At 35.8% G+C, this 15,198-nt stretch overlaps 1 pseudogene; it reads left to right on the top strand.

Moving 5' to 3' along the window:
• Positions 1 to 5,604: 5,604 nt before the first annotated feature.
• Positions 5,605 to 7,729, top strand: LOC120226754 (annotated as a pseudogene).
• Positions 7,730 to 15,198: the final 7,469 nt, after the last annotated feature.

Below are 15,198 nucleotides of genomic sequence, written 5' to 3'. Positions count from 1 at the left end.
TAGTGAGACTTTTTTTTAAATATTTTTTAAATATTTTAAAAAAAATATTATGCCTTTTTTTTTATAAATCATAGAAATTCTGATTAGGTACATTACGGTAACCACCTGTGGCTTGTCAATGCAATGCTGGACAGTGAACCTCTAGGCTCTCAATTCAAAACATTTAATGAACACACTACGAGCCATATGCCACACTAACTCTTAATTAAATTAATTCTTAATTAAATTAATTCTGAATTTTAGAATTTGGTGATGAAGGAAAGTTTCCAAATGAAGACAAATATTTTCATAGAGATTCAGTGTAATATGGAGATAGAGAGTATAAAGGAGCTTTCCTTTATAGTGGCAAGATTCATCCATCTAGGTTTTAAAAGTTTTTCTCAAATTCAGAAAAAGTTAAAAAGAAGTGTTAAAAATACATGAAAATAATTTTAAATTTCTGAGCCCTTTAAATGGTTTTAAGATAGTAGTCTCTGTAGTAACCTTAAGGTTGGTTAGCAAGGCTTATTAAAATGCATCTTTCCCAGCTATACTTACAGAACTTCTGATTTAGTGGGTATTTTCTGGGTCTAGGAAATTGTACTCATTTATTAAACATCTCCACTGTTTCTCATATAAGTAGTCTGCACATTTTGAGAAACATTGTTTTAGTGTCTGGAGTGACTTAACTTTTCCTTTAGTCAATAGTCTCTTAGGACTTTTGGTCTACATTAGCACTTTGAAGAAACAAAAATTAGGGGAAGTTCAGCTGAGTGGGTTATTTATCTATCTCTTTTTATTTTTTTAATTTCACACATAAAGCAATTATCAACATCATCTTTATTTTCAGTATTTTTAATGGTTATTTTTTCTCCCTGAATGTTTTTTATTTATATCATGCTGTTCATATTTTATATGGGTAATATTACCTTGAGTTTCTCTAATTATATGATTTAGAATTTTTTAAAAGTTATTTTGCTTCCAGAGGACCTGGGTGACTCAGTCAGTTAAGTGTTCAACTCTTCGTTTCTGCTTAGGTCATGATCTCACAGTTCATGGGTTCGAGCCCCACATCAGGCTCTGTGCTGTCAGTACAGAGCCTGCTTGGAGTTCTCTCTCTGTCCTTCCTTTTCTACTCCACCCCCATTTCGCCCCTCTCTCTTTTCCCCTCAAAATAAATAAATAAACTTAAGGAAGGAACTATTTTGTTTTTTTCATGTTCAACTATTGGGATTAACGACCTTTCTTTTTCATTCCAATGACTATTATGTACATTTATGATGATCTTTGTAGTCAATAGTATATCCCCTCTACCGAAACTACCACACATCAACATTAAACTTATCTTCATTGACTAACAAGTCTTCTTTCCAGAATTATAGAATATTGCCTTTATTTCTTAGCATTTATCTGCCTGCTGACATTTTTGCAAATGTTTGAGTGTTTTGAGTTGTTGATTCTATAATAGCTGTTTTAGATCCCTAAAATCATGTATACTCTGTTCAGTTTTCTAATTTTTGCTTGGCTAAAGGCAATTTTTTTTTCATGATCTATTTATGATTACTCAAGATTTAAGTGGGAATGCGAAAGCAAATGGAGCACAATAAGTATTTAGCTCAATAGCACCTTCACTAAACTTGGAGCTTTAAAGTCTGCCCAAAAGTTACATTATTTTTCTTTGCCTTCAAGATATTTCAAAGCCCTGGAAAGGTATCTACATTCTAGTTGCTGTTAAGTATGAGGGATAGGCTTAGGAATCCCCTTGGCTTATACCAATGGATTAAAGGCATAGAGAAATAAAAAGCCATAGGATGCTCACACCTGAGTTTGCGTAAACATGATTGGCAACCTGAGAATAGGATGGTGCAAAGGCACGCCAAGAATAGGGGGGTGCAGAGCCCCCAAAATAGACAGGTAGGGGCTAAGGCCTCCAAATAGGTATGGGTGCAAAGTCTCCCAATTTGAGGTAAGCAAGGATAGGCATGCAGGGCAAAAATGCCTCCCCAATTTAGTACTATAGCAGAGAAGCTGCTTTCACAGGGAAAAGGGCCAAGTTAGGCAAAACAAGGAATTTGGACTATAGACTACCGTGCTGCAGGCAAAGCAGCCCAGAGTGGAGATGGTTAACAAAAGAAAAGGTACCTCTTCAACTTTGAGGTTATTTCCCCTGGCTTCTCCCCTAGGCTAGGTAAGATAAACAGACACGGTGCCTCCTATCTGACATCAACAACCATCTACCTATATGCCCAGGATTTTGTTTTATATTGACCCAAACCCCAAACGCTGTACAGCCTCAATACCCCATGTTTTCCCCTCATGTCTGTAGGTTACTGTGTACAGTTCCTTATCTCTTTGGGCATGCCCATCATGTTTATAAGCCTTCTGATCTTAATAAATACAAGGCAAGGACCTTATTTGGGGCTCTTGTCTTTTCCTGGACATTAGCCATCTCTCTCCTATTTTTTAATCCTACATACTGCTCACTTGCTAGACAAAAGAGAACTTTAGACAGAGTCTACGATAGTTAAGAAATCATGAAGTTTCCTTCCTCTATACCTATAAAGTGAAATTAATACACCCTCAAGACTTTGAAATGATATCATTGGTAACTTTTAAAAATAGCTATTTCATACAAGATTTTTTTTTCATTTTTGCCTCATTTGCCAAATGGGAAAAATTGTATAGTAGTATTTTTAGACAATTACATTATTAGAAGTGTGAAATAAGTTATGGTCCTGAAAACATTATGTGAGTATATGCAAACAGCACTAAAGTCCTAGCTATTGAAGCATAAGAGCAAGTATCTGAGTATGACATGACCACACTGTTACCCAATACTGGACAACTGCAGAAAAAGTAAGCTGTTGCTTGAGAAAATACATCTGCTTTCTCTAAGTGAAGCAACATCAACTATTGATCACATTAATTAGAGGACAGAATATGCTGTTTAGGAGCAAATACATGAATATATATATATATGCTCCTCTCATAGCACATTTTTGGCACATGACTGCTCCTAGGGCATTATTGACAATCCAAATATGCATCAAATTAGAAATAACATTTTCTTCAGAATTCAGAAGAAATTTTGGGTAAAATATGTAAATGGATATTTCTGGACTTCATGCAAAAAGGTGATAAAGACCACAATGAAAGAAATTTGAGAGGATTCAGATATATTCCTAGACACAGCAAAGAGATGAGAAAATTACCACATAGTTTTATCACATAATATCAAAGAATTTTTATTTTAGAGGGAAAACTGAATAATGTTTGACCTGTATGCCAGGGTCATAAATGAGAGGTTCTCAAACAGAAAGAATGTTATTACTTAATACTGAAATATATGATAATGCTTAATAGAGTGCCTGGCAGGAAAACTGAAGCAATCTTTGGATAATTCATATTATTAAGAGTTCTGTTTGCAGTGTTTATGCATGGTCTTCAGAACAAAAAATCTTTATCAAAATTCTTAATTTTATAAAATATATGAGAAACGAATCACAAGCTGAGTAAGAAGATGATGTATATATAACTTTTGATTTACTAATATCTTTTGATTTACCAGTCTCTTCACAACTCATAAAACACAGTGCCTGAATTTCTAGTCACCGCAATGACACAAGTAAAAAAAGTAAAATGCATGTATATTAGAAAGGAAGAAATAATATTGTCACTATTTGCATATGACAAGGTTATATTTTACATATGACTATGTAAAAATTCCAACAAAAATACAAAAATAAAAATAAAAACCTATGGAACTAACAAGTGAGTTCACCAAGTTTATTAGATACAAGATGAACATACAAAAGTAAATTGTATTTCCATGTACTAGCAATGATTACATGATCACCAAAATTAAAAATATAATACCATATATACTAGCTCAAAAATAATGGAATACGTAGATATAAATCTAACAGAACATGTGATATATTTGCTTGCCAGAATCTACAAAATAATGATCAAGGAAGTTTTTAAAGATCTAAGTAAATGAGGAAACATTTTGAGATTATGAATTGGAAGACTTCACAGAGTAAAGATGTCAAGTCTCAAGAAATTGATACACAGATTTAATCATAGTCTCAGCAAAATTTTTGGTAAATATAGACAAGATTATTCCAAAATGTATATGGAAATGTATAGATCTCAGAATGACTTAAACAACGTTGACAGAAAAAAGAATAAACTGGGAGGAAATCAGCCTATCTGATTTCAAGGTTTACTATATTAGCTTCAGCATTCAGACCATGCAAATTGCTGAGGTTTATATACATAGATTATTGGAACAGAATAGAAAGTTTGTTAAAGGATCTATTCAAACCCGATTTTGACAAAAATGCAAAATATAATTCAATGTCGCCTTTTCCACAAAAGTTGCCAGAACTCCCACCTTATACAAAAAGTAACTCAAAATAAATCATGAACTTCAATATAAAACTAAAAATGTTTTGGGCTTCCGGGCTAGGCCGAAAGTTCTTATATTTGACACCAAAAAGCACAATCCATACAAGGAATGGATTCTGCTTTTGCTCTATGATAGACCCTTTTAAGAGTTACAGAGACAACACACAGACTGGAAGGAAACGTTTGCAAATCACAAAGGATTAGTATCTAGAATGTACACAGAACTTTAAAAACTCAATAGGAAGAAAAACAAGCAATCCAATTCAAAGTGGGAAAAAGTCACAAGCAGATATTTCATTGAAAAGATACACAAAAAACAAATAAGCACAAGAAAAGATGTGTTCAATATTACTAGCTACTTGAGCTCCTTCACTTGACACCTGAAATATTAAAAATTTATGGTAAGTTTCTGAGAATATGTTTTGGTGATCTACACATAGCCTTTCCCGCTTGAGCTAGAGCTACTGTGGGCTGTTATCTTGAGGAGATGAGCGACCCTTTTTCTCCTCCTACTTTTTTCTTTGAGTTTGAGATCTGGAGGAAGTTGAGAGCAATATCAAGCTCCAACATACAGAATTTGGTCAATCGTTTCTTATAAAATATTGTTTTGCATCAGGACTAAACAAATCTATTTCATTTTGCCTGAATCTAGGTTTCTCATGTCTAGGACTTTCTAAAGTATTTAGTCTAAACACTTCAATGAATATGTGTTAATTTATGAGCAATCTGGAGCCATTTTGCCATGTAGTTGTTTTCAGGAACCCCGTGTGGAATCTTTCCACAACCTATAACTCACATGTGGCAGAATCATCTATCTAGGCAAAAGGATACCAGTATCCTAACAAGCCAACAAAGCCTTTTGACTTCCTTCCATGTTTGTGGTGTGTACAGGGAGAGAAACCTGAGTGAAATGAGAAGAAAGGGTTATGTACATGATTAAACAAACACAATGCCTGCTTTTCCTTTTATCCCAGATAACCAAAACATAAAAGAGATCAGATTAAAAAGAAAAGATGCCCACCCCAAAATGGAGGTAAAGCAGGAAGATGGCATAAACATGCCCTGCCTTCCTCATACGCATATTGCCACCTAACATAGGGACACTTTGCCGTGCTTTGGCTCCTCTGAAGGGACAAGGGGAAAGAGAAGGAGAATATCCTGTAAACATAAACCAGAGAGGCAGTAACTCTGAAAATAAAGTGAATGCGGCTAGAGATGAAGTATCAGTCTCTAACAGTATCAGTAAGGTTCATGAGACTTCCATTATATTATGATTGCCCTCCAAAGAAATAGTATCCCATGGACCAGATAAGACCAGCTCCTACTTTGTGTGAGAGAAGCAACAATCATGACAAAGGTAATAAAGAGAAGATCAGGCCCATTCCTAGCTTCAGCCACGTAAGCTCTGAAGTGTCTGTTAAAATTCAAAGAAAGGAGAGGCTTCAAAAATTAATGATTATAAACTAACTAACAACACTGGTGTGTGTGCATGTGTGTATGTGTTTGTGCATCAAAATGTATAATGAGAGATTTCTTGATTTCACAAATTGTGGAAAATTTTAAACTTCTTATGAGTACTGATTTTTTTCCCTTTCAATATTTGGTGTAGATGGATGTGGAAACCAACAGACAATAAGAAGAGCCTTTAGGAAATGAGTTAACATACCATTATCATCTTTGCCAATTAGCATTTATTGAGCAAGTGGGCACTTGGAACATCAAGAATCTCCCCAGAGATCCCATATGAGGGCAGGTTTCTATGTTTTATGGTCATCTATTAAAGAACAAGATTAATCTGTGAATCATGGGGAATTATTCTTGGGTTTGTTTTTCTAAGGGTAATTATATTTTTAAGAAGTTAATCTGTATATCTCATTCAAATATTCATGATTGAAAATTTGTTTCAATAAATATGAATTTACAGAGCTGGAAGGAAATTTACCTTGTAAATTGTTGCTATGAGCTTTGGGAGAGCTATGAACCAATTCTTACCCATGGTGACATGTATCTACAAGTTGAATTATTCTTTTCAATCTGATCGGTGAGAGTAAACAGCTGGTCCACTCCAGGGGATAATTTTCCATGGTAAATGTCATTTAACATGAAATTCATTCTGATGCTATCAAAATCTTCTTTTTTTTGTAGCAGCTCTAATTTGGTATCACTTTTTTATAAGTGTTGTAATAGAATTAACCAATAACTAATAGTATTATCTCTCCTTGTCTCTATGCTAAAAACTAATGTTTGTAATTCTTTTTGGAGTCTTACACTTAGACCAAAAAATAGCTCTCATATATGCATACACAAATGGGGCCATTTTGAAGTTTTAGAGAAATAAATAACAATTTATAAATGTGTCAGGAGTGACAAATTGACTCTCTCAGCAAGTCAGATATGGAGAAGAAATTGAATTCTTCACATAATTCAGTTACCTTCAGGAAGAGATCCTACCGGCTGCTGATGAGCTGCTTAGTCCCAGCTGCTGAATCCCACAGTTCCTTTACATAATGATTTTTCTTTGAGATAACTGTTCAGTGTTTCTCTTATTGTTGCTTCAACACTTACTCCTCTCTGAGGCTGTGTTTGGTGTTTATGGGGAGAGAGACTCCCATGATGCCTTGGTAGAATAGTTAGGAAGCCAGAGCTCCACAGAGACAGCGCTGGGACCAGTGAGAGCCAGACAGGCACTGGTCGACTCTGTGTCTAACTGAGGGAAATAGTTAAACCTGGGCAAAGGAGATCCTAAGATACTGAGGGGCAAAATGTCATCGTATGCATTCTTTGTGCTAGCTTGTGGAGAGGAGCATAAGAAGCAGTACCCAGATGCTTCAGTTGGCTTCTCAGTGTTTTCTCCTACGTGCTCAGAGGTGGAAGACCACGCCTCCTAAAGAGAAAGGAAAACTTGGAGACATGGCAAAGGCTGACAAGACCCATTATGAAAGAGAAATGAAAGCTTATATTCCTCATAAAAGGGAAACAAAAAAGAAGTTCCAGGATCCAAATTAAACCAAGGGGCCTCCTTTGGCTTTTTTCTTGTTTTGTTCTAAGTATTGCTCCAAAACCAAAGGAAAACAGCCCGACCTATCCATTGGTGATGTTGTAAAGAAACTGGGAGAGATGGGATAATACTTCCACAGATGACAAGCAGTCCCATGAAAAGAAGGCTGCTAAGCTGAAGGAAAAATATGAAAAGGATACTGCTGCATACTGAGCTAAAGGAAAGTCTGATGCAGCAAAAAAGGGAGTGTCCAGCTGAAAAAAAAAGCAAGAAAAAGAAGGAAGGGGAGGAAGACAAGAGGAAGAGGATGAGAGGGAAGATGAAGACAATGATGATGAGTAAGTTAGTTCTAGCAGTTTTCTTTCTTGTCTATAAAGCATTTAAGCCTCCTTGTACACATCTCGTTTTAAAGAAAAAAAAAAGGAATATAAGGCTGTGTAAGATTTGTTTTTAAACTGTACAGCGTCTTTTTCTGTATAGCTAATACACTCCTATATGTGTCTTTAGATAGCCCTGTGTTGGTGGTACTTTCAAAAACCACTAACCTTGCCTGGTGCAGTGTGGGGGTTGTAAATTGGCATGGAAATATAAAAGCAGGTTCTTGCTGGTTCACAGCACAAATTAGTTACATATGGGGATGGTAGTCTTTTCATCTTCAGCTGTCTCTGGTACAGCTTATACAAAATAATTGTTGCTCTGTTAACTGAATACCACTCTGTAATTGTGAAAAAAAAAAGGTTGCAGCTGTTTTGTTGATATTCTGAACACTTCTAAGTGAATACAATTTTTTTATTGAAAAAAAGGCAGAGAAATGTGGTCAGGCAGGATGATGTTGCACTCCAGATAGTTCCCTATACAGCACTGCGTTAGGATCTGGTAAGCTTACTATGAAGTCTGTCCAGGCAGAGAGAAATGACCTTTTAAGAAGCATTGTGTGCATAACATCTAATTGTGGAACTAGATACAGGCTACGGAAACTAACTGAGCAGGTTTTTGTTTCCAAGCTCTGATCCATCTGAGAAAGACTACAACCATGACCACAAATGCCAGTAGCAGACAACATCACGATGCCCAGGAGAGGGACTAGTCTAGCCACATCCCAAACTTATCAATCCAGCCATTTTGTAACTTGAACAGAAGAGAGCAACTAGAGGTAATGATGATTCATTTATTTTGCCGTCATGCGATCAGATGTTCACAACGTTCCCTGAGAGGGGCTAGAGAGAAAATAGGAGAGGAGTTGAGCAACTACCTTCCAGAAAGATTAAACATTATCTAAAATGTCTGTTTATATTCTCAAATTGGACTTAGTTATGAAATAAAAGGACAAGATGTTGTATTTCTCCCACCACTCAACAGGTTCCTCTACTTATCAAATTTGGTGCCCATGCTACATGCACAACAAATGCAGCCTCTAATAAAACAAATAATCCTCAGCATAAGGTTCCTAAGAGAAATAAATGCAGAAGATAATGACAAGCAAAGTCATGTTTCATTTATAGCTTGTGTTTTAATTTTGAATCTCAATAATACAGAACTCAAATGAGCTGTGATAAACCTTGCCAAGTATTATGCCTAAGCTAGATCTGAGAAATGATCTCTAAGAATAAGGCCAGCTCTATTTCACCTATGTGAAAATGCTTATTTATTAATCTGATTCTTACTTATATAGCAAAAGGAAGAATAAAAATATACAAATTAAAAAATATCTTAGTACAAATAAAAACCCACACTGGAACATTAGTACAAATGGAAAATAAAGGTCAGGTAACAGGACAAATGGGAAAGTGCAGGCCTATTATTTAGAATGACATTGGCCTAAACTGATCTGTCCATGCCTTCTAGGACAACTACGTTAGTCCTGAACTTAGTTATTCTTCAGGAGAGAAAGTATTCTATAGGAGCCACAAAATGTGCTACTTTAGCACATTGATTATGTTAAATACAAGTTCTTTAAGAAACAGCCAATGCAAGGACACTCAGACCCTCCTCTCTCCCTCTGAAATCAGGAAAGAAATATGCCACATGAAACCTAAGAAAAAGACATCCTTATCACCAGAGACAGCAACTTTAAAGCTGAAAAAGCGACAGAAGCAAACACTTTTACTTTTTTCCATTCACTACCTCAGCCCAAATTCCACTTAGAATTCGTCACGAATTAAAGCTCCCAAGCATCTGTTTTCTTTATCCTGTCAATTCCTCACAAATTTATTGTCTCTTTGTCTAAAAAGTATGAAAATAGTCTGTCTTGGACATTTCTTTAAATCTCCATTTCATTATTTGGGCCTCTGTGTGCGTGTAATAAGTTTTGTGGGCTTTTTTCTCCTATTTGTCTGTCTCATGTAAATTTAATTCTTCGTCCAGCTGGAACAAGTTGAAACATCGAAGAAGAATTTTCCCTTCCTTATAATACAAGGAGAAAAATACTATGCTTCAACTTTTCTGTTCTATTTTACAACCATAAGGTAAGAGTGAAGTTGCTGTCACTACATGTTTTTAACTCCTTGGAAAGCCCCATCCCACTGGGTGTAGGTGGGGAGTTCTAATCTTTGTAAATCCCAAAGATTAAATGAAATGGTCCGTTTGTTAGGGGTATAGATATAGGGTGGTAGCACAATGAAAAGGATTTCTATTCCCTAATTCCCAAAAGACATAAATCAGATAATTTATGATACACTGAGCTTGAAAATAAATCAGAAAGTGAAAAAGTTATAAGTAAATCTTGCTTTTTCATCAGTTTGCCATCTGATGACAATAGGGTACAGTAGGAAAATCTATTTCTTATTATTTTCCATATTCTAGAACCCCATTTTTTGACATTTGATAAATTAATAGAAGCAAAATATATATAATTATATCTCAGCATGCATGAAAATACCCATGGTAGTTTGTTTTTTTCAAGTGAGACTTGGAATAAAGGCTTAGAGGATAAGGAATGGTAATTGTGCCTGGCATATTTCAAATTTAAGAAATTTGAAACCACTAGTCTCAACCTCTTACAGTTCTGCTCATATAGCATCACAGTAAAACTTTGGACTGCAAGTAACTTGTTCAGGGAGTATTGCACAAGACAACCACATATCTCTAATAAATTTTAACTTGATAAACAAGCGATGATTTGCAACACAAGTAGTACATGACACCAAGTGTCACATGATTACAACTGAGTCAATGGTTCTTTTCACTCTCTCTCTCTCAATCTCTCCTGCTGCAGAATTGTAGGTGGTTGTCTCCCATGCTCAGATGCTTAGTCTCAGGCCATGGTGTTTGACAGAAATCAGTGATTTTTCAGAACATTGGAAAGTGCCCACGATTGGCATCTGACTGTTGCATAATGAGCAACAGCAAGAGTTTATGGAGGAGAGCTTGTCTCCAGAGGAGGAGAAAAAGGTGGAGGAGTTCCTCGCTTCAAATGAAATTAGAGATGCGTAAAATATGGGAAACAGTGCAAAATTTTGTAGAAAACCACCACCCGAATAAGGCTGTACAAGCAGTGAATCTATATAATGACAATGCAATGTCACATTTCCGAGAAATCTTCAAAAAGAGGCAAAAGCAAGTGTCATTGATTAGGTTCCTTGTTAAAGTTGGACGAAAAGAAAGAGATCCAACTGAGCCAACAGATAATAGTGATTCCACTAGTGACAGTGAAAGTCATCCTACACAATAGCCCTCCTCTCGTCCCCTTCACACCAGCCACAAATGTTTTCTAAGGTAAATGCAGGTTAATTTGTTTATTTTTCTTTATATTTTGTCTTTTCCTTATTATTTTGTATTATATTCCAATATTGCACTCATTTTTATACGAATATTTTGGGTTGTGGAATGAATCATGTGAGTTTCCATTATTTCTTATGGGGAAATTTGCTTTGATACACAAGTGCTTTGGATTACAAGCATGTTTTCAGAACGAATAATGCTCCCAAACCAAGATTTTACTGTATTATTATTTTTTTTCTAGACTGATGAGTAATTTAGTTCATCCTCTTGCCTTCACGTACATTCATACACATTGTCTTTTCCAGGAGAGAGGCTTTTTATTAATTATTTTCAAAAAAGACATTTTATAATAAGTTTTCCTAATTTATTCTCATTTAGCTTAAACATGTCAGGAAATGCTATTGAAAGTATATTTGTAATTCACATACTGAAGTCTCAACACTTTTCTCATAAAGAGAAATAATAGGCTCTTGGGAAGATCATGAAGAACTTTCTGTAGCCTCTTTTTTCAAAGTTTAAAAATGTATTTTTTTTCCTCAGCGCCTTCCTCCATATATCTAGAGTTTTTGTTTTCTCACTTGATATGCCTAACTCTTAAAATCTGCAACTATTTTGTAGGCTATCTTCTGAACCTCCACTCCCACTCATCTTCTAGTTCTCTGCCAATAAGGGAAACCAATTCAAGGCCATGTCTATGCAGCATCTGGCTTTTCTATATCGCTAGCTGTGTGTAGAGCAAAATCGTCTGGACATGGGTGGTCATGCAAAATTCTTGGATTGTTAAAATTAGCCCATTTCTTTAATAGGTCTCATGAAGCCTCCAGTATGTAAAAGGTAATGAATAGCTTTCTCCCCACATCCTCTCTAGCAGACTATAAACAATAATAAAAATTTTAAATAAAATTCTGATCCTCTGCAACATTTATAGATAAAAGGTTGGTGAAGACCTAGCTGCTTCTTCTTTTTAATGATCTGAAAACACTTGAAATATATCAGGGGCAGGAAGACCATAACTAACTATCAAAGCCACATTTTAAAAAATTGCCAGAGAGACAAAAAGATATTTAGAGATTATACTAACTTACATTCTTGAGGCATCTGGCTTAAAACTGCTCAGAGGGACTTGGCATGTGGGTTTATATTTCAAGTGTTATCAATGGGGCACACAGACTGTGATCTGGAATCGAGGCGTGGCTTGGGACATAGAGCATGGCCCACCTTGGCTATCTCTGGTGATTGGACCCAAAAGAGGCTACTTCAAGAAACAAGCCAAAGTACACATGGTGGAGTGTCCCAAATACCACTATGAGTAGGGAAATAAAATAACCAAAGTCTCAACAGAGACCAGGAGACATCATTAAAAAGAACACTTCCTGAACAGACAGGCCCTGAACGGTCACAGAGCCTTCTTTAATACAGCAGTACTTGCAGGTGCAGAGTGCATAAAAAGCTTTTAAAACTAACAAGAGACAGAAAGCTAGCCAAAATAATGAAACAGAAGAACTCTCCTCTAAGGAAATTCCAGGAAGAAATGACAGCTATAGAATTGCTCAAAACAGATGAAAGCAACATAACTGAACAAGAATTTAGAACAATGTTAATCATAAAATTAATCTGTGGGCTTGAAAAAGGCATGGAAGACATCAGAAAAACTATTGCTACAAAGACAATGGAGCTTAAAAATAGTTGTGATGAATTAAAAAATGCTATAAATGAGATGTATAATAAAATGGAGGCGTCCAATGCACAGATTGAAGAGGCAGAGAGGAGGATATGTGAATTAGAAGACACACAACTATAGAAAAAAGAGGAAGCCAAGAAAAAGATAGATAAACTGATCCAGGAAGATGAAAGGAGAGTTCCAGAGCTGAGTGATACAATCAAATGGAACAATATCCCTATCATAGGAATTCCTGAATAGGAAGAAAGAGGGAAAGGCAAGAAGGAGTCCTTGAACAAATTATAGCAGAGAACTTCCCCAATCCAGGGAAGGAAACAGACAAAATCCAAGAGGCACAGAGAACTCCCCTCAGACGTAACTTGAATTGACCTTCTGCACTACATATCATAGTGAAACTGGCAAAATATAAGGACAAAGAGAGAATTTTGAAAGCATCTAAGGATAAAAGGGCCCTAACATAAAAAGGGAAACCTATTTGAGTAGTTACAGACCTATCTACTGAAATTTGGCAGGCCAGAAAGGAATGGTAGGAAATCTTCAATGTGATGAACAGTAAAAAATATGCAGCCAAAAATCCTCTTTCCAGCAAGCCTGCCATTCAGAATAAAAGGAGAGATAAAAGTCTTCCCAAATAAACAGAAATTGAAAGCATTTCTCACCACTAAACCAGCCCTACAAGAAATCCTGAGGGTGACTCTATGAGGGAAATGTTGCAATGAATGCACCATACTAGAGACACCACCATAAGCATGAATCCTACAAAGAACACAGTGACTCTAAACCCATATTTTTCAATAATAACACTGAATGTAAATGGGCTGAATGCTCCAATCAAAAGACATAGGGTAGCAGAATGGTTAAAAATCAAAATTCATCTATTTGCTGTCTACAAGAGACTCATTTTAGACCTGAGGACACCTTCAGATCGAAAGTAAGGGGATGGAGAAATATGTATCATGGTACTGGAAGTCAAAAGAAAGCTGGAGTAGCCACACTTATATCAGACAAACGACTTTAAAGTAAAGGCAGTAACAAGGGCTGAAGAAGGGCATTATATAATAATTACAGGGTCTATACATCAGGAAGAGCTAACAATTATAAATGTCTACACACCGAATACAGAAGCACCCAAATACATAAAACAATTAGTCACAAACAGAAACAATCTTATGGATAAGAATGTGCTAATAGCAGGGGACTTTAATACTCTCCTTACAGCAATGGAGAGATCAACTAGACAGAAAATCACTAAAGAAACAATGGACTTGAATGACACATTGGACCAGATGGATTTAACAGATATATTTAGAATCCCACATCCTGAGACCATGGAAATCACTTTCTTCTAAAGTGCACATGGTACATTCTCCAAGATAGATCACATACTGGGACATAAAACAGCCCTCAATAAATATAAAAATATTGAGAACATACCATGTACACTTTCAGATCACAATGCTATGAAACTTGAAATCAATCACAGGAAGGAGTCTGGAACTGCCCAAAACATGGAGGATAAAGAACATCCTACTAAAGAATGAATGGGCCAATCAGGCAATTAGAGAAGAAATAAAAAAATATGTGGAAACAAATGAAAATGAAAATGCAACAATCCAAACTCTATGGGATGTGACAAAGGCAGTCTTAAGAGGAAAGTACATTGCACTCCAGGCCTATTTCAAGAACTTAGAAAAAGCACAAGTACAAAATCTAACAGCACACCTAAAGGAACTAGAGGCAGAGCAACAAGACCACCCCAAACCCAGTAGAAGAAGAGCAATAATAAAAATTGGGGCAGAAATAAAGAATATAGAATCCAAAAAAAAAAAAAAAGGTTGAACAAATCAACAAAACCAAGAGTTGGTTTTTTGAAAAAATAAAGAAAATTGACAAACCTCTAGCCAGGCTTCTCAAAAAGAAAAGAGAGAGCACCCAAATGGACAAAATAAGAATTAAAATGGACTTACTACAGCCAAACACTTGTAGAAATACAATCAATTATCAGGGGGTACTATGAAAAATTATATGTCAACAAACTGGACAACTTAGATGAAATGGACAAACTCCTAAAACACACTCACTACCAAAATTCACATGGGAAGAGATAGAAAATCTGAACAGACCCATAACTAGTGAAGAAACTGAATCAGTTACCAAAAATCTCCCGACAAATAAGAGCCCTGGGCCAGATCACTTCCCTAGGGGATTCTACCAGATATCTTATTTATTTAATTTTTTAAGACATTATTTATTGAAGTATATAAGGTACTTTTTAAAAAAAAAATTTACATTTTTTTCATGTTTTATTATTTCTGAAAGAGAAGAGAGAGACAGCATGAGCAAGGGAGGGTCAAAGAGAGAAGGAGACACAGAATCTGAAACAGGCTCCAGGTTCTGAGCTAGCTCTCAG

Source organism: Hyaena hyaena, unplaced genomic scaffold (genome assembly GCF_003009895.1).
Source record: "Hyaena hyaena isolate Hyena2069 unplaced genomic scaffold, ASM300989v1 scaffold_1819, whole genome shotgun sequence".
Lineage (NCBI taxonomy): Eukaryota > Metazoa > Chordata > Mammalia > Carnivora > Hyaenidae > Hyaena > Hyaena hyaena.
The sequence above is the reverse complement of the archived record's forward strand: the minus strand, read 5'-3'. Positions and strand labels throughout refer to the sequence as shown.